Source organism: Oncorhynchus masou, chromosome 19, assembly GCF_036934945.1.
Source record: "Oncorhynchus masou masou isolate Uvic2021 chromosome 19, UVic_Omas_1.1, whole genome shotgun sequence".
In the NCBI taxonomy this organism is placed as follows: Eukaryota; Metazoa; Chordata; class Actinopteri; order Salmoniformes; family Salmonidae; genus Oncorhynchus; species Oncorhynchus masou.
In genome coordinates this window covers 39,805,156-39,828,584 of record NC_088230.1, presented here as the reverse complement: position 1 = coordinate 39,828,584, position 23,429 = coordinate 39,805,156, and the positions used below count along the sequence as shown (strand labels likewise).

General features: G+C 45.4%; 1 pseudogene; it reads right to left on the bottom strand.

Annotated features, from left to right (window-relative positions):
• Positions 1 to 391: 391 nt before the first annotated feature.
• Positions 392 to 22,696, bottom strand: LOC135506260 (stathmin-4-like; annotated as a pseudogene).
• Between the last annotated feature and the right edge of the window lie 733 nt (positions 22,697 to 23,429).

The following is a 23,429-nucleotide window of genomic DNA, read 5'->3' as shown; positions in this document are numbered from 1 at the left end:
AGCTGTAGGGAAAAATGTATCACACTATAAATCATTTTGATGTGTAAGCACCTGCAAGTGAGAAACAGAGTGTGGATGTTGTTGAGTCAGCTAGTGGGATAGTAGGCTCTAAGGGTGTGTTCAGTCAGCTCTGGGATAGTGGGTTCTAAGGGTGTGTTCAGTCAGCTCTGGGATAGTGGGCTCTAAGGGTGTGTTCAGTCAGCTCTGGGAGACAGACACCTCCTTGTCTCTTTTATTTCATCACAATGTTTTTGTTGTGTGTTGTGGAATCCCTGTTTAGTTTTGTACACTTGTTCCAATTCGTTACCGTATACATTAGCATGAACATTGACTCCTGTGTTCATGGTTCAGATTGGCTTGTTTTCAGGTCTATTTTTCTTATTGACTCACAAAACCCACTCCCTCGCTCCACTCGTCTTCCAGCTGGCTTCCTCCTTCAGTTCTTTTTTTCTTCCTCACCTCTTCGCTGTGTTTATTCTGCCACACGGAAAACAACAACAATATTTACATTTAGGAATCTATTAGCATTAAGTCGGTGATATGTTCAGAATAAAACAGCTCGGAAAACAACAACAATGGGATAGTGAGCTCTAAGATGTGTTCAGTCAGCTCTGGGATAGTGGGCCCGAGGGTGTGTTCAGAGATACTCAACATGGGAATGACCAGACAAAAACTTGGACAAGCTAAACACCAGAATGGGTTTAGTGTCTGTATAATTATGAGGTTTGAGATTTTAGACAGGAGGAATATACGCTAGATGAGAATTTGTGGTGATGCAAATTTTTTAGAGTGTTAGAATAGATTAACTAAAGGGAGACAGAAAGAGAGTAAGATAGAGAGATACTAGAAAGACTAGGAGAGAAAGACACTAGAGAGAGACACGAGAGAGTCACTCTGAGAGAGACACTGAGAGACTAGGGAGAAAGTTCACAGCTAGGGATAGTGGGCACTAAGGGTGTGTTCACTAGAGATACTGGGAGAGTGGGACACTAGGGTGGTTCAGTCAGAGGACACTGGGCCCTTAGCTCTAAGGTGTGTTCAGTCAGCTCTGGGATAGTGGGCTCTGAGGGTGTGTTCAGTCAGCTCTGGGATAGAGAGAGAGAGTGACAGTCAGAGGGATAGACTAGGGTGTGAGAGCTCTAGGAGAGACTAGGAGGAGAGACACTTCAGTCAGCTCTAGGGAGAGACACTCTAGAGAGACTAGGAGACAGAGACACTAGAGAGACTAGAGAGAGAGAGACACTAGACTAGGAGAGAGAGACACTAGAGAGACTAGGAGAGAGAGACACTAGACTAGGGGCTCTAGGGTGTGTTCAGAGCACTAGAGAGACTAGGAGAGAGAGACACTAGAGAGACTCTGGAGATAGAGGGCACTGAGAGAGAGCTAGGGAGAGAGAGCTCTAGGGTGTGTTCAGTCAGCTCTGGGATAGTGGGCTCTGAGAGTGTAGGGAGATGTTTTGAAAGAGACTGAGGCAGACATATTGATAAACACTCCACTGTGTTCCACCACAGAGAATAAAGATTCCCTCTGAGAACATAATTAAACCGTCATTAAAGATGAATTCACACGAGAGAGACTCACAGAGTGACCTTACATTGGCAGACAGACACCTCCTTGTCTCTTTTATTTCATCACAATGTTTTTGTTGAGTGTTGTGGAATCCCTGAGAGTTTTGTAGACTTGTTCCAATTCGAGACCGATACATTAGCATGAACATTGACTCCTGTGTTCATAGTTCAGACTAAAGAGAGGTCTACTTAAGAGACAGGAGAACCCACTCCCTCGAGAGGGAGACTTCCAGAGAGGCTTCCTCCTCCAGTTCTTTTTTTCTTCCTCAGAGAGGTTTACTAAAGAGAGAGGAAAACTAAAGAGACAAGATTTACATTTAGGAATCTAAGATTAGAGGGTAAACTAGATATGAACAGAATAAAACAAATATCTCCCGAGGTTCTCCAGAGAGATACTCAACATGGGAATGACCAGACAAAAACTTGGACAAGCTAAACACCAGAATGGGTTTAGAGTCTGTATAATTATGAGGTTTGAGATTTTAGACAGAGGAATAGACTAGATGAGAATTTGGGTGATGCAAATTTTTTAGAGAGTTAGAATAGATTAACTAAAGGGAGACAGAAAGAGAGTAAGATAGAGAGATACTAGAAAGACTAGGAGAGAAAGACTAGGAGAGAGAGACACTAGAGAGAGACACGAGAGAGACACTAGAGAGAGACACTAGAGAGACTAGGAGAGAGAGACACTAGACTAGGAGAGAGAGACACTAGAGAGACTAGGAGAGAGAGACACTAGACTGGGAGAGAGAGACACTAGAGAGACTAGGAGAGAGAGACACTAGCCTAGGAGAGAGAGACACTAGAGAGACTAGGAGAGAGAGACACTAGAGAGACTAGGAGAGAGAGACACTAGAGAGACTAGGAGAGAGAGACACTAGAGAGAGAGAGATGAAAGAGAAAGAAACTCGAGAGAAAGAAAGCATCACCTTCTCCTGCACTAGAGAGACTAGGAGAGAGAGACACTAGAGCTCCAGAGAGACACTAGAGAGACTAGGAGACAGAGACACCTAAGAGACTAGGAGAGAGAGACACTAGACTAGGAGAGAGAGACACTGCCAAGACTAGCAGCTCAGCCTCCTGACACTAGACTAGAAGAGAGAGTATCAGGACTAGAGAGACTAGGAGACAGACACTGGATTAGGAGAGTGAGATTATAGAGAGACTGTGTTTGAGCGAGAGACACTAGAGAGACTAGGAGAGAGAGACACTGATTATGTGTGGAGTGTCAAAAGCCTAAACATCAATTTCTCCTGAGAGGGAGAAAGAAAGAGACCGAGAGAGAGAGACAGTGAGACAAACGGACAGCCTGTAGAGAGAATAAAGAGAAAGAGAGATATAGTAACTAAACCTTACATTAATAGAGATGAAGAGAGAGAGAGAGAGAGAGAGAGAGAGAGAGAGAGGGGGACTAAAGAGAGAGGGAGACTAGAGAGAGGGAGATTAAAGAGAGAGGGAGATTAAAGAGAGAGGTAGACTAAGAGAGGGAGACTAAAGAGAGAGGTAGACTAAAGAGAGGGAGACTAAAGAGAGAGGGAGACTAAAGAGAGAGAGTTAGTAGAAAGATATAGAAATATTTAGAAATAGAGAGTGATAGAGACAGGAGGGAGAGAGATAAGCTCAAGAATAAGAAAGGAGAGGTAAACGTTACTTCTCCTAGAGAAGAGACTATAGAGAGAGAGACAGAGTGTCGTCACCCCCTCCCTGAAAGAGGAAGAAACTCGAGTCTCCTAGTGTGCATCACCTTCTCCTGCAGTCGTCCAACATGGCCGCCAGTAGAGCCTCTCTGTTCTCCTTGTTGGCCTCCATCTTCTGCTCCAGCTTCTCCTTCCTGTTCTTGATCCCCATCTCCTTGTTCTCCTCTAAGGCCTTCTGTCTCACCTCCTCCCCATCTCATAGTGTCTCTCTCTTCTCTGCCAGGTGCTTCAGCAACTCAGCCTCCTGGCACTAGGGGGCGGTGTCCTCCTTCAGGATACAAACAGACATGGATTATGGTGAGTGTGTTTCCTCCCTGTCTCCTGAGTGTCTCCATGATTATGTGTGTCCCTGTGTCTTCCCTAGTCATCTTCCTCCTCCCTCTCTCCTCTTCTCCTCTACCTCCTCCCTGTCTCCTAGTGTCTCCTCTACCACCTCCCTGTCTCCTAGTGTCTCCTCTCCTCCTCCCAGTCTCCTAGTGTCTCTCCCCTCCTGTCTCCTTGTGTGTCTCCTCTACTCCTCCCTGTCTCCTTGTGTGTCTCCCCTTCTCCTCCCTGTCTCCTTGTGTGTCTCCTCTCCTCATCCCTGTCTCCTTGTGTGTCTCCCCTCCTCCTCCCTGTCTCCTTGTGTATCTCCTCTCCTCCTCCCTGTCTCCATGTGTGTCTCCTCTACTCCTCCCTGTCTCCTAGCGTCTCCTCCCCTCCTCCCTGTCTCCATGTGTCTCCTCTACTCCTCCCTGTCTCCTAGCGTCTCCTCTCCTCCTCCCTCCCCCTGTCCTCCTCTACTTCCTCCCTGTCTCCTCCTCCCTCCCTCCTCCCTGTCTCCATGTGTCTCATTTCCTCCTCCCTGTCCTCCTCACCTTCCTCCTCTCCTCCCTGTCCTCCTCACCTTCCTTCTCTCCTCTCCTCCCTGTCCTCCTCACCTTCCTCCTCTCCTCTCCTCCCTGTCTCCTAGTGTCTCCTCTCCCCTCCCTGTCCTCCTCACCTTCCTCCTCTCCTCTCCTCCCTGTCCTCCTCACCTTCCTCCTCTCCTCCATACCTTCCTCCTCACCTCCCTACCTTCCTCCCTCACCTCCTCACCTTCCTCCTCTCCCCCCTCCCTGTCTCCTCCTGTCTCCTCTCCTCCCTGTCTCCTCCTCCTCCCTGTCCTCCTCCCTTCCTCCTCACCTTCCTCCCTACTCCTCCTCCACCTTCCTCCTCTCCTCCCTTACCTTCCTCCTTCCTCTCCTCCCTGTCTCCTAATGTCTCCTCTCCTCCCTGTCCTCCTCACCTTCCTCCTCTCCTCTGCAGCCTCTAGTTTCTTCTGGATCTCCTCCATGGAGAGTTCCCTGCGTTGGGGCATGGTAGCGTTGAACTCTGGGACGCCATCAAATGATGGAGGCTTCAGGATGACCTCGAAGGCCTGGCCCGAAGAACGCTTGTTCAACTCTATCACCTCCACGTCCTTTATCACACACCAGCCCAGATCCAGCCCAGATCCATCTGCCAAAGCTAGTACCTTTTTCCTCACCTCTTCTGCATGTTTGTCCTGCCACACAGGAAAACAACAACAATATTTACATTCAGGAATCTATTAGCATTAATTTGGTAAAACCCAGACGGAAAAACAGTATAAAACAAAAGCTCCTAATGAAGGTAATCAACATGGAAATGATCTGACAGAAACAAAAATAATGTTAAGTGTCTTTATAATTAATCATTAATATTAATTATTATTATTATTATTAATATATCATTAATTCATTTTTTTTTTTGAAAGTGTAAAAAAATGATAATTTAGAGAGACTGGTTAGTGGAAGAGAGAGGGAGATGAAAGAAAGAGTTTGATAAATAAACCAAGAGTTCCTATTGGACAAATGAAAGTGACCGCCCCCTTTCTAATTTTCACTATTTTGCATATTTAAAAAAAAAAATATATATATAAATTAATTTCACCTTTATTTAACCAGGTAGGCTAGTCGAGAACAAATTCTCATTTACAACTGCGACTTGGCCAAGATAAAGCAAAGCAGTGCGACACAAACAACAACACAGAGTTACACATGGAATAAACAAAACATACAGTCAATAATACAGTAGAAAAAGTCTATATGCAGTGTGTGCAAATGTAGTAAGATTAGGGAGTTAAGGCAATATATAGGCCAGAGTGGTGAAATAATTACAATATAGCATTAAATACTGGAGTGATAGATGTGCAGAAGATGAGTGTGCAAGTAAAGATACTGGGGTGCAAAGGAGCAAGATAAATAAAATAAATAACAGTATGGGGATGAGGTAGTTGGATGGACTAGTATATGGTAGTATATGGGGCTTTGGTGACAAAACGGATGGCACTGTGATTGACTGCATCCAATTTGCTGAGTAGAGTGTTGGAGGCTATTTTGTAAATGACGTCGCCTGGAGTCAAGGATCGTTAGGATAGTCAGTTTTACGAGGGTATGTTTGGCAGCATGAGTGAAGGATGCTTTGTTGCAAATAGGAACCCGATTCTAGATTTAATTTTGAATTGGAGATGCTTAATGTGAGTCTGGAAGGATAGTTTACTGTCTAAACAGACACCTAGGTATTTGTACTTGTTCACATATTCTAAGTCAGAATCATCCAGAGTAGTGATGCTGGGCGGGCAGGCAGGTGCGGGCAGCGATTGGTTGAAGAGCATGCATTTATTTTTACTTGCATTTAAGAGCAGTTGGAGGCCATGGAAGGAGAGTTGTATGGCATTGAAGCTCCTCTGGAGGTTAGTTAACACAGTGTCCAAAGAAGGGCCAGAAGTATACAGAATGGTGTCGTCTGTGTAGAGGTGGATCTAAGAATCACCAGCAGCAAGAGTGACATCATTGATGTATACAGAGAAAAAAGTAAACCCGAGGATTGAACCCTGTGTTACCCACATAGAGACTGCCAGAAGTCCGGACAACAGGCCCTCCGATTTGACACACTGATCTCTGAGAAGTAGTTTGTCAACCAGGCGAGGCAATCATTTGAGAAACCAAGACTGTCCAGTCTGCCAATAACAATGTGGTGATTGACAGAGTCGAAAGCTTTGGCCAGGTCGATGAATACAACTGCACAGTATTGTCTCTTATCGATGGCGGTTATGATATCGTTTAGGACCTTGAGCGTGGCTGAGGTGCACCCATGACCAGCTCGGAAACCAGATTGCATAGTGGAGAAGGTACGGTGGGATTTGAAATGGTCGATGATCTGTTTGCTATCTTGGCTTTCGAAGACCTTCGAAAGGCAGGGCAGGATAGATATTGGTCTGTAGCAGTTTGAGTCTAGAGTGTCTCCCCTTTTGAAGAGGGGGATGACCGCGGCAGCTTTCCAATCTTTGGGGATCTCAGAAGATACGAAAGAGTGGTTGAACAGGCTAGTGATAGGGGTTGCAACCATTTCGGCGGATCATTTTTGAAAGCGAGGGTCCAGATTGTCTAGCCCGGCTGATTTGTCGGGGTCCAGATTTTGCCACTCTTTCAGAACATCAGCTATCTAGATTTCGGTAAAGGAGAAATGGGGGAGGCTTGGGAAAGTTGCTGTGGGAGGTGCAGGACTGTTGACTGGGGTAGGGGTAGCCAGGTGGAAAGCATGGCCAGCCGTAGAAAAATGCTTATTGAAATCTCAATTATCGCTGATTTATCGGTGGTGACAATATTTCCTAGCCTCAGTGCAGTGGGCAGCTGGGAGGAGATGCTCTTATTCTCCATGGACTTTACAGCGTCCCAGAACTTTTTGAGTTTGTGCTAAAGGGCGCAAATTTCTGTTTGAAAAAGCTAGCCTTTGCTTTCCTAAATGCCTGTGTATATTGGTTCCTAACTTACATTTACACTAACTTCTCTGAAAAGTTGCATATCGCTGGGGCTATTCGATGCTAATGCAGTATGCCACAGGATGTGGTTGTGCTGGTCAAGGGCAAACAGGTCTGGAGTGAACCAAGGGCTATATCTGTTCCTGGCTCTAAATGTTTTGAACGGGACATGCTTATTTAAGATGGTGAGGAAAGCACTTTTATAGAACAACCAGGCATCCTCTACTGACAGGATGAGGTCAATATCCTTCCAGGATACCCGGGTCAGGTCGATTAGAAAGGCCTGCTCACTGAATTGTTTTAGGGAGTGTTTGACAGTGATGAGGGGTGGTCGTTTGACCACAGACCCATTACGGATGCAGGCAATGAGGCAGTGATCACTGAGATCTTGATTGAAAATAGCATAGGTGTATTTGGAGGGCAGATTGGTTAGGATGATATCTAAGAGGGTGCCCATGGTTACGGATTTGGGGTTGTACCTGGTAGGTTCATTGATAATTTGTGGGAGATTGAGGGCATCACACTTATATTGTAGGATGGCCTGGGCATTTCCCAGTTTAGTTCACCTAACAGCACGAGCTCTGAAGATAGATGTACTTCCGGCGCCGACAGAGATGGCCGCCTCCCTTTGCGTTCCTAGGAAACTATGCAGTTTTTGTTTTATAACTTTCGCGAAGCGGATCCTGTGTTCTGCCTTTCAACCAGGACAACGGAATGGATCCCAGCCGGCGACCCAAAAAAACGACTTCGTAAAAGAGGGAAACAAGGCGGTCTTCTGGTCAGACGGGCACATCGTGCACCACTCCCTAGTATACTTCTCGCCAATGTCCAGTCTCTTGATAACAAGGTTGATGAAATCCGAGCAAGGGTAGCATTCCAGAGGGACATCAGAGACTGTAATGTTCTTTGCTTCACGGAAACATGGCTCACTGGAGAGACTTATCGGAGTCAGTGCAGCCAGCTGGTTTCTCCACGCATCACGCCGACAGAAACAAACATCTTTCTGGTAAGAAGAGGGGTGGGGGCGTATGCCTTATGGTTAACGAGACGTGGTGTGATCGCAAAAACATACAGGAACTCAAATCCTGCTGTTCACCTGATTTAGAATTCCTCACAATCAAATGTTGACCGTATTATCTACCAAGGGAATTCTCTTCGATTATAATCACAGCCGTATATATTCCCCCCCAAGCAAACACATCGATGGCTCTGAACGAACTTTATTTGACTCTTTGCAAACTGAAATGCATACATCCTGAGGCTGCAGGAGACTAGAGAGGGTGGGAGATTAGAGTGGCGGCAGGGTAGCCTAGTGGTTAGAGCGTTGGACTAGTAACCTAGAAGGTTGCAAGTTCAAACCTCCAAGCTGACAAGGTACAAATCTCTCATTCTGTCCCTGAACAGGCAGTTAACCCACTGTTCCTAGGCCGTCATTGAAAATAAGAATTTTTTCTTAACTGACTTTCCTAGTAAAATTAAGGTTAAAAAAAGAAAAAAAAGAAAAATAAATAAGGAGAACAGACTGAGAGAGAATAAAGAGAAAGAGCATGACCGTGGCGAAACATCACCTTCTCCTGCAGTCGTTCCAACATGGCCGCCAGTAGAGCCTCTCTGTTCTCCTTGTTGGCCTCCATCTTCTGCTCCAGCTTCTCCTTGGAGTTCTTGATGAAGTTGTTGTTCTCCTCTAAGGCCTTCTGGATCACCTCTCTCTCGTGCTCTCTCTTCTCTGCCAGGTGCTTCAGCAGCTCAGCCTCCTGGCACTAGGGGGCGGTGTGATCAGTGGTGTCAGGATACAGACAGGTGTGTGTTTGTGCCATAGATATACTTAGAGGATGCAACATCTGTCCCATTATGGTGCCTGAGATCATGGCAGCGCCATTGAGGACCATCTCCATTTTGAAGAAGTCAATGTTCTTCTTCTACTTCAATAAATTAGTAAATAAACGGAATCTTCCTTAACCAATAGGAAGTCCCAATTCAAATTGGTGAAAGTCCTCAATGGCACTGTCTCCATGTCTAAAATGTATCTCTACTCCTCCCTGTCTCCTAGGTCTCCTCTCCTCTATTGCTTTTAGTGTGTTTATGTAGTCCCTCTCCTCTCCTCTATTGCTATGGTTAGTGTGTGTATGTATCTCTACTCGTCCCTGTCCTCCTCACCTTCCTCCTCTCCTCGTCCCTGTCTCCTAGTGTCTCCTCTCCCCCTCCCTGTTTCCTAGTGTCTCCTCTCCCCCTCCCTGTCTCCTCACCTTCCTCCTCTCCTCCCTGTCCTCCTCACCTTCCTCCTCTCCTTGTGTGTCTCCTCTCCTCCTCCCTGTCCTCCTCACCTTCCTCCTCTCCCCCTCCCTGTCCTCCTCACCTTCTTCCCTCCTTCCTGTCCTCCTCACCATCCGCCTCTCCCCCCTGTCCTCCCCACCTTCCCCCTCTCCTCTCCTCTCATCCCTGTCCTCCTCACCTACCTCCTCTCCTCTCCTCCCTGTCCTCCTCACCTACCTCCTCTCCTCTCCTCCCTACCCTCCTCACCTTCCTCCTCTCCTCCCTACCTTCCTCCTCTCCTCTCCTCCCTGTCTCCTAGTGTCTCCTCTCCTCCCTGTCCTCCTCACCTTCCTCCTCTCCTCCCTACCTGACCCCCTCACCTTCCTCCTCTCCTCTGCAGCCTCTAGTTTCTTCTGGATCTCCTCCATGGAGAGTTCCTTGCGTTGGGGCATGGTAACGTTGAACTCTGGGACGCCATCAAATGACGGAGGCTTCAGGATGACCTCGAAGGCCTGGCCCGAAGAACGCTTGTTCAACTCTATCACCTCCACGTCCTTTATCACACACCAGCCCAGATCCAGCGCATCTACGAATGGGACAGGAGCTTTAAAACACAACCTTTAGACAACTAGCAAGCTCACATGTTTCTACATATTCTGCAAATGTATTTTTTTCTTCAATGCTTCTTCTTTTCTATTTAGTTTCTATCTGAATATGTTGTACTAATGTATGAAAAGTCAGGAAGGTAGAACTTATAAATTAACTTATGAATGTGTTGTTTTACCTTCTGCTTTGTATGTGGGTTTACAGTCGATGGTCTGAGGGTTGATGCAGGAGCAGAACAGAGACACTAGGGGGAGCTCTTTCAACTTCTCTCTGTACGCTGCAGGGGAAACACATATAGTTATGTATACAGTGCCTTCATCTCCTCTCTGATCACAGATAAATACAGGGCCTTCATCTCCTCTCTGATCACAGATAAATACAGGGCCTTCATTTCTCTTATCACAGATAAATACAGCCTTATCTCTAAAATCTGATCACAGATAAATACCCTTCATCTCCTCTCTGATCACAGATTAATATTTTCATTTTTTCACTTTACAAAGCCTTATTCTAAAATTAACCCTAACCCTAACCCTAACCCTAACCCTACTTTGTTGAAGCACCTTTGGCAGTGATTACAGCCTCGAGTCTTCTTAGGTATGACGCTACATGCTTGGCACACCTGTATTTGGGGAGTTTCTCCCATTCTTCTCTGCAGATCCTCTCAAGCTCTGTCAGGTTGGATGGGGAGCATCGCTGCACAGCTATTTTCAGATCGGGTTCAAGATCGGGTTCAAGTCTGGGCTCTGGCTGGGCCACTTAACGACATTCAGAGACTTGTCCCGAAGCCACTCCTGCATTGTCTTGGCTGTGTGCTTAGGGTCATTGTCCTGTTGGAAGGTGAACCTGCTCTGGAGCAGGTTTTCATCAAGGATCTCTCAGTACTTTGCTTAGTTCATCTTTCCCTCGATCCTGATTAGTCTCCCAGTCACTGCCTCTGAAAAACATTCCCACAGCATGATGCTGCCACCACCATGCTTCACCGGAGGGATGGTGCCAGGTTTCCTCCAGATGTGACGCATGGGATTCAGGCCAAATAGTTCAATCTTTGTTTCATCAGACCAGACAATCTTGTTTCTCATGGTCTGAGAGTCCTTTAGGTGCCTTTTGGCAAACTCCAAGTGGGCTGTCATGTGCCTTTACAGAGGAGTGGCTTCCATCTGGCCGCTCTACCATAAAGGCCTGATTGGTGTGTAGCAGAGATGGTTGTCCTTCTGGAAGGTTCTCCCATCTCCACAGAGGAACACTGGAGCTCTGTCAGTGACCATCAGGTTCTTGGTCACCTCCCTGACCAAGGCCTTTCTTCCCTGATTGCTCAGTTTGGCCGGGCGGACAGCTTTAGGAAGTCTTGGTGCTTTAGGGAGTCTTGTTGGTTCCAAACTTCTTCCATTTAAGAATGATGGAGACACTGTGTTATTGGGGAACTTCAAAGCTGCAGTCTTTTTTTGGTACCCTTCGAGTTGTGTCGAGTTCTGTAACATCCCATGAAGCATCATTAAATCCATTATAAAAAAAATTGGAAAGAATATGGCACCACAACAAACCTGCCAAGAGAGGGCCGCCCACCAAAACTCACAGACCAGGCAAGGAAGGCATTAATCAAAGAGACTACAAAGAGACCAAAGATAACCCTGAAGGAGCTGCAAAGCTCCACAGCGGAGATTGGAGTATCTGTCCATAGGACCATGTTAAGCCGTACACTCCACAGAGCTGGGCTTTACGGAAGAATGGCCATTAAAAAAAGCCATTGCTTAAAGAAAGGAATGATGCAAAAGAAGGTCAGATGAGACAAAAATTGAGTTTTTTGGCCATCAAGGAAAACGCTATGTCTGGCGCAAACCCAACACTTCTCATCACCCCGAGAACATCATCCCCACAGTGAAGCATGGTGCTGGCAGCATCATGCTGTGGGGATGTTTTTCATCAGCAGGGAAACTGGTCAGAATTGAAGGAGTGATGGATGGCGCTACATACAGGGACATTCTTGAGTCTTCCAGAGGTCTGAGACTGGGACGGAGGTCCACCTTCCAGCCGGACAAGGACCCTAAGCATACTGCTAAAGCAACACTCGAGTGGTTTAAGGGGAAACATTTAAATGTCTTGGAATGGCCTAGTCAAAGGCCAGACCTCAATCCAATTAAGAATCTGTGGTATGACTTAAAGATTGCTGTACACCAGCGGAACCCATCCAACTGGAAGGAGCTGGAACAGTTTTGCCTTGAAGAATGGGCAAAACTCCCAGTGGCTAGATGTGCCAAGCTTATAGAGACACCCCAAGAGACTTGCAGCTGTAATTGCTGCATAAGAGGGCTCTACTAAGTATTGACTTTGGGAGGGTGAATAGTTATGCACGCTCAAGATTTCTGTTTTTCTTGTCTTATTTCTTGTTTGTTTCACAATAAAACATATTTTGCATCTTCAAAGTGGTTGTGTATGCATGTTGTGCATGTTATGTAAATCAAATGATAAACACCCCCCCAAAAATCTATTTACTTCTATTTACTAAGGCAATAAAATAGGAAAAATGCCAAGGGGGATGAATACTTTTGCAAGCCACTGTAGTCCACTGTCGGGTACAGTGTGCCTCTGACAGTGTAAACCTAGCCAACACCCAACTACGGCCCCTGGCTAGGGCTAGACTAATAGTGTGTTATATTGCATAAAATAAGTACACAAACGTATGTTTTGTTGTGTCTAAATGATTGTCTCCTGTCAGCATTAATGGCCTTTTGTTGGAGGTACATTTGGGGTTTTATGAAGGTGTTGTGTATTGCATATGAGTGTTTACCTGCTAGGGTCATGATTCCACTGTGTTGAGCTCAGGTCAATTCTGGTCAATGCTGTTCCTGTAGATAAAGATGAGATTTTACCTTATAAGAATGATTATTAAAATAATCTGCAGTTAACATAACACCCAGGGTCACGCTATGTTCAAGAGACTGGTGCTTGAAGTCTTAATGAGGAAATAGCAAAAATCTGTGAATGGTCATAAAAAGTGTTAGTTTTGAAGACAGGGTATCTGATAATCCTGGTGTTTGTGAGATCAGTCGTTCAGGTTAACCTTTCTGCCGCGCACTATAACCTGTACCAGTGGGACTGTGTGATAAATCACCGTCGTGACACGTGGAGAACTGCAGAGTGAATTCAGATGAGAGAGAGAGAGAGAGAGAGAGAGGGAGAGGGAGAGAGGGAGAGAGGGAGAGAGAGAGAGAGAGAGAGAGAGAGAGAGAGAGGAGGAGAGAGAGAGAGAGAGAGGAGGGAGAGAGAGAGAGAGAGAGAGAGAGAGAGAGAGAGAGAGAGAGAGAGAGAGAGAGAGAGGGAGAGAGAGAGAGAGAGAGAGAGAGAGAGAGAGAGAGAGAGAGAGAGAGAGAGAGAGAGGAGAGAGAGAGAGAGAGAGAGAGAGAGAGAGAGAGAGAGAGAGAGAGAGAGAGAGATAGAAGAGAGAGAGAGAGAGAGAGAGAGGAGAGAGAGAGAGAGAGAGAGCAAGAGATGGAAAAAGAGAGACAGAGAAAAAGAGAGACTGGGAGATGGAAGAAGGGGTGGCAGCCCTTCTCCCTCCAAACTCTCTACCAGCTGCTGTCTCCACCCTTCCTCAGATGGGCTCCTCAACACTGAATTAATGCAAAATATTACAAAAATCTGTTCTTACATGACTTTCTTCTTCAGGGGCCTAACACTACTATCAACTGGGCCCACACCATGTCATTTCACCAACCTGGAATAGACGTTGAATTGACTTCTGGGTAGTTTCTTCTTCAGGCTCCTAATACTATTCACTATTCACTATTCCTAATACTATTCATTACTATTCATACTATTCATACTATTCATACTATTCATACTATTCATACTATTCATACTATTCATTACTATTCATACTATTCATACTATTCATTACTATTCATACTATTCATACTATTCATACTATTCAATATACTATTCAATACTATTCATTACTATTATAATACTATTCATTACATTCATATTTCATACTATTCATACTATTCATACTATTCATACTATTCATACTATTCATACTTTCAATATACTATTCAATACTATTCATTACTATTATAATACATTCATTACTATTCATACTATTCATACTATTCATACTATTCATTACTATTCATACTATTCATACTATTCATACTATTCAATATACTATTCAATACTATTCATTACTATTATAATACTATTCATTCACTATTCACTTTCCTAATGTATTCATTTTAGGACCAGTTCTTAATGAAGGGTTAAACCATCCTTTTTTAGTGATTGATTGACCAAAGTCAAGGGCTATTTTTATGATTGATTGACCAGGCGTTGATAATGAAGCCTTTTTTTTTAGTGATTGATTGACCACGTGGGTTTGAGTGAGAAAGACAAAGAGGAGAACCAAACACAGCCTTCGAGCGCAGACCCCTTCCAATACAACTGTTGGGTTTTCAAATCTAAACAACTTGATGAGAGGGAAAAAAAAAGTTTTGGAGAACCAATTACAAATGTAGACATAAAGGACAGAGAAAAGCTGACCCCTGATTTAATTCAGAATAACTTTAAGGTGTACGTTAGGAAAATCTCTGCAAAATTGTAACCTGAGTTAGAAAATGAAATAAAAATACATCTTAGAAAAAGGACATGAAACATCGGTACAAGGTAAAGAAGAAAATACCATTTCTGAAAATAAGCAGGAATACGATATTTTAAAAGCCTACTACTTAATGGCAAATAAACCTGGTAAATATCTCGCAGCAAATACACGCTAAACAAGTTGTAATTTAAAAGGCAAAGATACAAAATGCGGTAATTAAAAACAACAAATGTGATTAATGACGATTTTATGAAAATGTCCAGTGCATTTGGAAAGTATTCAGACCCCTTCCCCTTTTCCACATTTTGTTACGTTACAGCCTTATTCTAAAATGGATTAAATAAAATAAACATCTTCATCAATCTACACACAATACCCCATAATGACATCACAATACCCCATAATGACATCACAATACCCCATAATGACATCACAACACCCCATAATGACAAAGCAAAACTGTGTTTATGGAAAAGTTTGCTAATGTATTAAAATAAAAAACAGAAATACCTTATTTACATAAGTATTCAGATACCTTGCTATGAGACTTGAAATTGAGCTCAGGTGCTTCCTGTTTCCATTAATGATCCTTGAGATGTTTCTACAACTTCATTGGAGTCCACTTGTAGTACCTTCAATTGATTGGACATGATTTGGAAAGGCACACAGCTGTCTATATAAGGTCCCAAAGTTAGAGCAAAAACTAAGCCATGAGGTCGAAGGAATTGTCCGTAGAGCTCCGAGACAGGATTGTGTCAAGGCACAGATCTGGGGAAGGGTACCAAAAGATTTCTGCAGCATTAAAGGTCCCCAAGAACACAGCGGCCTCCATCATTCTTAAATGGAAGAAGTTTGGAAGCACCAAGACTCTTCCTAGAGCTGGCTGCCGGCCAAACTGAGAAAGGTCTGGGAGGTGACCAAGAACCCGATGGTCACTCTGACAGAGCTGCAGAGTTCCTCTGTGTAGATGGGAGAACCTTCCAGAAGGACAATCATCTCTGCTGCACTCCACCAATCAGGCCTTTATGGTAGAGTGGCCAGACGGAAGCATCTGAAAGCCTGCTTGGAGTTTGCCAAAAGGCACCTAAAGGACAGACCATGAGAAATAAGATTCTCTGGTTTGAACTATTTGGCCTGAATGCCAAATATGCTGGAAGAAACCTGGCACCATCCCTACGGTGAAGCATGGTGGTGGCAGCATCCCTATGGTGAAGCATGGTGGTGGCAGCATCATGCTGTGGCGGTGTTTTTCAACAGCAGGGACTGGGATACTAGTCAGAAATGAGGGAAAGATGAACTAAGCAAAGTACAGAGAGATCCTTGATGAAAACCTGCTCCAGAACACTCAGGACCGCAGACTGGGTTTTGGGACCTTCCAACGACCCTAAGCACACAGCCAAGCCAGTGCAGGTGAGGCTTCGGGACAAGTCTCTGAATGTCCTTGAATGGCCCAGCCAGAGCCCGGACTTGAACCCGATGAAACATCTCTAGAGAGACCTGAAAATAGCTGTCCAACCTGACAGAGCATGAGAGGATATGAATACTTATGTAAATGTGAAATGTCCGTTTGTTTTTATACATTTGCAAACATTTATAAAACCTCTTTTGCTTCATCATTGTGGAGTATTGTGTGTAGGTTGATAAGCGAAAAAGCAACAACAATTTAATCCATTTTAGAATAAGGCTGTAACTTAACAAAATGTAGAAAAATGTAATGCTTTCCGAAGGCACAGTATAAATCAGAAATAAACAACAGTTGGATGGATTCTGTAGCCTTCTTAGACTTAACAACCCTGAAGCTATTATCAACAGACAAAAAAAATCACTAAAAAGAGAGAGACCCCCCCCCCCAAAAAAAAATAAGAATTATTAGATGTAGTTAAAACATGTGCGAATTTACAGAAACCAGACTTGTCAATTAAACAGGGTTTATAAAAAATAGACACTTACAAACAAATACAAGAACATGTTTCAGTTTAATACAATATGCAAAAAAACAAGATATACATTTAGCAATAATGGCTGTCGATGCCGAAAAGGTCTTCAACCGTCTTGAAAGGCCTTTTCTATTCAAAACTTTGGAAGCTTTCAACTTTCCAGCTGAAATAATAATTTAATTTAATATTAATTTAATAATAATAATTTATTAATAATTTAATAAAAATATTACATAATGCAAAAAAATATACACAAATAACACGTTATCTGATGAAATTGCTTTAGAAAGAGGCACAAGACAGGGATGTCCTGTTTCCTCAGTCCAAGAATTATGGGCGGAGCAGAAAATTTGTCTATCAGAAATATTATAATGTAAACTCACCTATAATCCGTCATGTCGTATGGGGACGTAGTGATATACAAAATGAGCTGGATGATTCCTTTCTCATCACTCATCTTGAAAAAACACATGCTAAAAACTTGGGAATAAATCAATCCGCCATTAAATGATTTCTTATTGAAATAGCATGGGCAACCAAGATACATTTATACATTTTTTTTACAATTTAAGACCATGTGGCAAAGAATAACAAAGGCACGAGGGATGGGGGTGTGGCCAAGCACTAGGGCTGTGGGTGTGGCCAGGCACTAGGGATGTGGGTGTGGCCAGGCACTAGTGATGGGGGTGTGGCCAGGCACTAGGGATGGGGGTGTGGCCAAGCACTGGGGATAGGGGTGTAGTCAGGCACTCGGAATGGGGGTGTGGCCAGGCACTAAGGATGGGGGTGTGGCCAGGCACTAGTGATGGGTGTGTGGCCAGGCACTAGGGATGGGGGTGTGGCCAAGCACTAGGGATGTGGGTGTGGCCAGGCACTAGAGATGGGGGTGTGGCCAGGCACTAGGGATAGGGGTGTAGCCAGGCACTAAGAATGGGGGTGTGGCCAGGCACTAGGGATAGGGGAGTGGCCAGGCACTAGTGATAGGGGTGTAGCCAGGCACTAGGGATAGGGGTGTAGCCAGGCACTAGGGATGGGGGTGTGGCCAGGCACTAGGGATGGGGGTGTGGCCAGGCACTAGGGATGGGGGTGTGGCCAGGCACTAGGGATAGGGGTGTGGCCAGGCACTAGGGATGTGGGTGTGGCCAGGCACTAGGGATAGGGGTGTGGCCAGGCACTAGGGATAGGGGTGTGGCCAGGCACTAGGGATAGGGGTGTAGCCAGGCACTAGGGATGGGGTGTGGCCAGGCACTAGGGATGTGGGTGTGGCCAGGCACTAGGGATAGGGGTGTGGCCAGGTACTAGGGATGTGGGTGTGGCCAGGCACTAAGGATAGGGGTGTGGCCAGGCACTAGGTATAGGGTGTGGCCAGGCACTAGGGATAGGGGTGTGGCCAGGCACTAGGGATGTGGGTGTGGGCAGATGAGATGTCGTCGTTGTTTGTGTGCTTCTGTAAAGTTTGTATGTGCATGTTAGTATTTGGTGTAAAAATAAATGATTGGTTATTAAAAAAATAGCCAATCAAAGCTCAGCCAGAAATAAGCACAACTCTGTGCAAATAGTGTATTTCCAACAGCCTCCTGTCCAGGCCACTGTGACTGGACAGTGTGTCACAGCTCTCTCTCCACTGTGACTGTCCAGACCGCTGTGTCACAGCTCTCTTTCCAATGTGACATGATACCTCCAGAGGCCAGTGGTGCCCTGCCCACACGCACACGCACACTCACAACTGTCACCTGAGAGGCTGGTCGATAGAAACATTCTGCATGGTAAGCTGTTCATTTCTTGTTTGTCAATAAAGAAGACAGGAAAGTAGGCATTCTCTCGTCTGTCTGTCTGTCTGTCTGTCTGTCTGTCTGTCTGTCTGCCTGCCTGTCTGTCTCTCTGTCTGTCTGTCTGTCTGTCTGTCTGTCTGGCTGTCTGTCTGTCTGTCTGTCTGTCTGTCTGTCTGTCTGTCTGTCTGTCTGTCTGCCTGTCTGTCTGGCTGTCTGTCTGGCTGCCTGCCTGTCTGGCTGTCTGGCTATCTGCCTGCCTGCCTGCCTGTCTGTCTGCCTGCCTGCCTGTCTGTCTGTCTGTCTGTCTGGCTATCTGCCTGCCTGCCTGCCTGTCTGTCTGTCTGTCTGTCTGTCTGTCTGTCTGTCTGTCTGCGTGTCTGTGTTCCTCTCATCAGCTTGTCAGTAGATCTATGCTACTTTTCTAAATAAAGCCTACTATCCATATTCTCTCTCTGTCTGTCTCTCTGTCTCTCTCTCTCTCTGTCTGTCTGTCTCTCTCTCTCTCTCTGTCCTCACTTCTGTCTCTAACATTCCTCCCTGTCTGTCTCCTCCTTTCCTTATCCTATTACCTAATGTCCAGTCAGCACCGTCTCATCCCAATACACACCCACCCAGAGTGAATCCACCGCTCATCCCAATACACACCCACCCAGAGTGAATCCAGTGCTCATCCCAATACACACCCACCCAGAGTGAATCCAGTGCTCATCCCAATACACACCCACCCAGAGTGAATCCAGTGCTCATCCCAATACACACCCACCCAGAGTGAATCCAGTGCTCATCCCAATACACACCCACCCAGAGTGAATCCACCGCTCATCCCAATACACACCCACCCAGAGTGAATCCAGTGCTCATCCCAATACACACCCACCCAGAGTGAATCCACCGCTCATCCCAATACACACCCACCCAGAGTGAATCCAGTGCTCATCCCAATACACACCCACCCAGAGTGAATCCAGTGCTCATCCCAATACACACCCACCCAGAGTGAATCCAGTGCTCATCCCAATACACACCCACCCAGAGTGAATCCAGTGCTCATCCCAATACACACCCACCCAGAGTGAATCCAGTGCTCATCCCAATACACACCCACCCAGAGTGAATCCAGTGCTCATCCCAATACACACCCACCCAGAGTGAATCCAGTGCTCATCCCAATACACACCCACCCAGAGTGAATCCAGCGCTCATCCCAATACACACCCACCCAGAGTGAATCCACCGCTCATCCCAATACACACCCACCCAGAGTGAATCCAGTGCTCATCCCAATACACACCCACCCAGAGTGAATCCACCGCTCATCCCAATACACACCCACCCAGAGTGAATCCAGTGCTCGGAAGCTGATATCCAACGACATGAATATACACAGAGTATCGTTCAGCTGCAAGTGCTGTTTTTGGAACGCATGGTTACGAGGATCTAGGTAAATACCTGAATTATGAATCTTACATGATCCTGTTCTCACAGCCAGACAGAAGACACAACAGATACACATACCCTGCCTGTTGTCATACATACTGTAAACACAGAGACAGACAGCGCTGAATAGGATACATTATTACTGACAGACAGACACAACATAGAGAGAGAATACCTGATTACTGACAGACACAACATGGAGGGAGAGAGTACCTGATTACTGACAGACACAATATGGAGAGAGAGAGTACCTGATTACTGACAGACACAACATGGAGAGAGAGAGTACCTGATTACTGACAGACAGACACAACATGGAGGGAGAGAGTACCTGATTACTGACAGACATAACATGGAGAGAGAGAGTACCTGATTACTGACAGACACAACATGGAGAGAGAGAGAGTACCTGATTACTGACAGACACAACATGGAGAGAGAGAGTACCTGATTACTGACAGACACAACATGGAGAGAGAGAGAGTACCTGATTACTGACAGACACAACATGGAGAGAGAGAGTACCTGATTACTGACAGACAGACACAACATGGAGAGAGAGAGAGTTTCTGATTACTGACAGACACAACATGGAGAGAGAGAGTACCTGATTACTGACAGACAACATGGAGAGAGAGAGTACCTGATTACAGACAGACACAACATGGAGAGAGAGAGTACCTGATTACAGACAGACACAACATGGAGAGAGAGAGTACCTGATTACAGACAGACAACATGGAGAGAGAGAGTACCTGATTACAGACAGACACAATATGGAGAGAGAGAGTACCTGATTACTGACAGACACAACATGGAGAGAGAGAGTACCTGATTACTGACAGACACAACATGGAGAGAGAGAGTACCTGATTACTGACAGACACAACATGGAGAGAGAGTACCTGATTACTGACAGACAGACACAACATGGAGAGAGAGAGTACCTGATTACTGACAGACAGACACAACATGGAGAGAGAGTACCTGATTACTGACAGACAGACACAACATGGAGAGAGAGAGTACCTGATTACTGACAGACACAACATGGAGAGAGAGAGTACCTGATTACTGACAGACAGACACAACATGGAGAGAGAGAGTTTCTGATTACTGACAGACACAACATGGAGAGAGAGAGTACCTGATTACTGACAGACACAACATGGAGAGAGAGAGTACCTGATTACAGACAGACACAACATGGAGAGAGAGAGAGTACCTGATTACTGACAGACACAACATGGAGAGAGAGAGAGTACCTGATTACTGACAGACACAACATGGAGAGAGAGAGTACCTGATTACTGACAGACATAACATGGAGAGAGAGAGTACCTGATTACTGACAGACACAACATGGAGAGAGAGAGTACCTGATTACTGACAGACACAACATGGAGAGAGAGAGTACCTGATTACTGACAGACACAACATGGAGAGAGAGAGTACCTGATTACTGACAGACACAACATGGAGAGAGAGAGTACCTGATTACTGACAGACAGACACAACATGGAGGGAGAGAGTACCTGATTACTGACAGACATAACATGGAGAGAGAGAGTACCTGATTACTGACAGACACAACATGGAGAGAGAGAGTACCTGATTACTGACAGACACAACATGGAGAGAGAGAGTACCTGATTACTGACAGACACAACATGGAGAGAGAGAGAGTACCTGATTACTGACAGACACAACATGGAGAGAGAGAGAGTACCTGATTACTGACAGACAGACACAACATGGAGAGAGAGAGAGTTTCTGATTACTGACAGACACAACATGGAGAGAGAGAGTACCTGATTACTGACAGACAACATGGAGAGAGAGAGTACCTGATTACAGACAGACACAACATGGAGAGAGAGAGAGTACCTGATTACAGACAGACACAACATGGAGAGAGAGAGTACCTGATTACTGACAGACAACATGGAGAGAGAGAGAGTACCTGATTACAGACAGACACAATATGGAGAGAGAGAGTACCTGATTACTGACAGACACAACATGGAGAGAGAGAGTACCTGATTACTGACAGACATAACATGGAGAGAGAGAGTACCTGATTACTGACAGACACAACATGGAGAGAGAGAGAGTACCTGATTACTGACAGACAGACACAACATGGAGAGAGAGAGTACCTGATTACTGACAGACAGACACAACATGGAGAGAGAGAGTACCTGATTACTGACAGACAGACACAACATGGAGAGAGAGAGTACCTGATTACTGACAGACACAACATGGAGAGAGAGAGTACCTGATTACTGACAGACAGACACAACATGGAGAGAGAGAGAGTTTCTGATTACTGACAGACACAACATGGAGAGAGAGAGTACCTGATTACTGACAGACACAACATGGAGAGAGAGAGTACCTGATTACAGACAGACACAACATGGAGAGAGAGAGAGTACCTGATTACTGACAGACACAACATGGAGAGAGAGATACCTGATTACTGACAGACACAACATGGAGAACAGAGTACCTGATTACTGACAGACACAACATGGAGAGAGAGAGAGTACCTGATTACTGACAGACAGACACAACATGGAGGGAGAGAGTACCTGATTACTGACAGACACAACATGGAGGGAGAGAGTACCTGATTACTGACAGACAGACACAACATGGAGAGAGAGAGTACCTGATTACTGACAGACACAACATGGAGAGAGAGAGTACCTGATTACAGACAGACAGACACATCATGGAGAGAGAGAGTACCTGATTACTGACAGACACAACATGGAGAGAGAGGACACCTGATTACTGACAGACACAACATGGAGAGAGAGAGTACCTGATTACTGACAGACACAACATGGAGAGAGAGGACACAGAGCTCCTAGACGACAGTCGTTGCATCGTTTTCCAGTACAGCCAACAGCTACTACACTACATCCTTTAGTAACATCCCCTAATATTAGTGTAACTACCCCCAGATAACAGTCTACCTCCTTGATGTCTTTCTGTGTGATGTTCCGGAGAGGCGTGTTTTCCCCTTACCCTCCTCTGGAGCAGGGCCGAGTTGATGATGGTGGATGGGGTTGGCGGGGTGGGTCCGGGTTTTCAGGCTGTCTCTCTCTCTGTCAGTGTTGCTCCTTGGATACAGACTAGCGGCAGCATCAGCAACAGCCCCTCTACTACCCCATGACATCACCACCGGGCCCTGCTATTGGTCCAGAGGAGTGCCAGCATCTAGCCCCGGCAGCCTATCAGGGGTTGAGAGCAGGGAGGGGGGGGGGGAGGCTGTTAACCCTATGTGTTGTATTGCATGGGACCATCATCCAGAACTGGAGGGAGAGGGGATGTGTGTGTGTGTGTGTGTGTGTGTGTGTGTCTGTGTGTGCCATGCAGGCAGCACGAGAGACAAATCAATTATTGACATCTTCCTGACTTTAAACAGAGGACCAAGATGATTAATTTAGTCTCATTAGTATGTCTCTCTCTCTCCGTCAACAGTGAAGAGGCGACTCTGGGATGCTGGCCTTCTAGGGAGAGTCGCAAAGAAAAAGACATATCTCAGACTGGCCAATAAAAAGAAAAGATTAAGATGGACAACAGAACACAGACACTGGACAGAGGAACCTGTGTAGAAATGATGTCACAGAATGATGAGACAGTCTGTTTACTAATAATGTGCAGGTTGTTATGTGTAGATGTGGAGAGAGGTAATGGTGTCACAGAATGATGTGTAGAGAGGTAATGATGTCACAGAATGATGTGTAG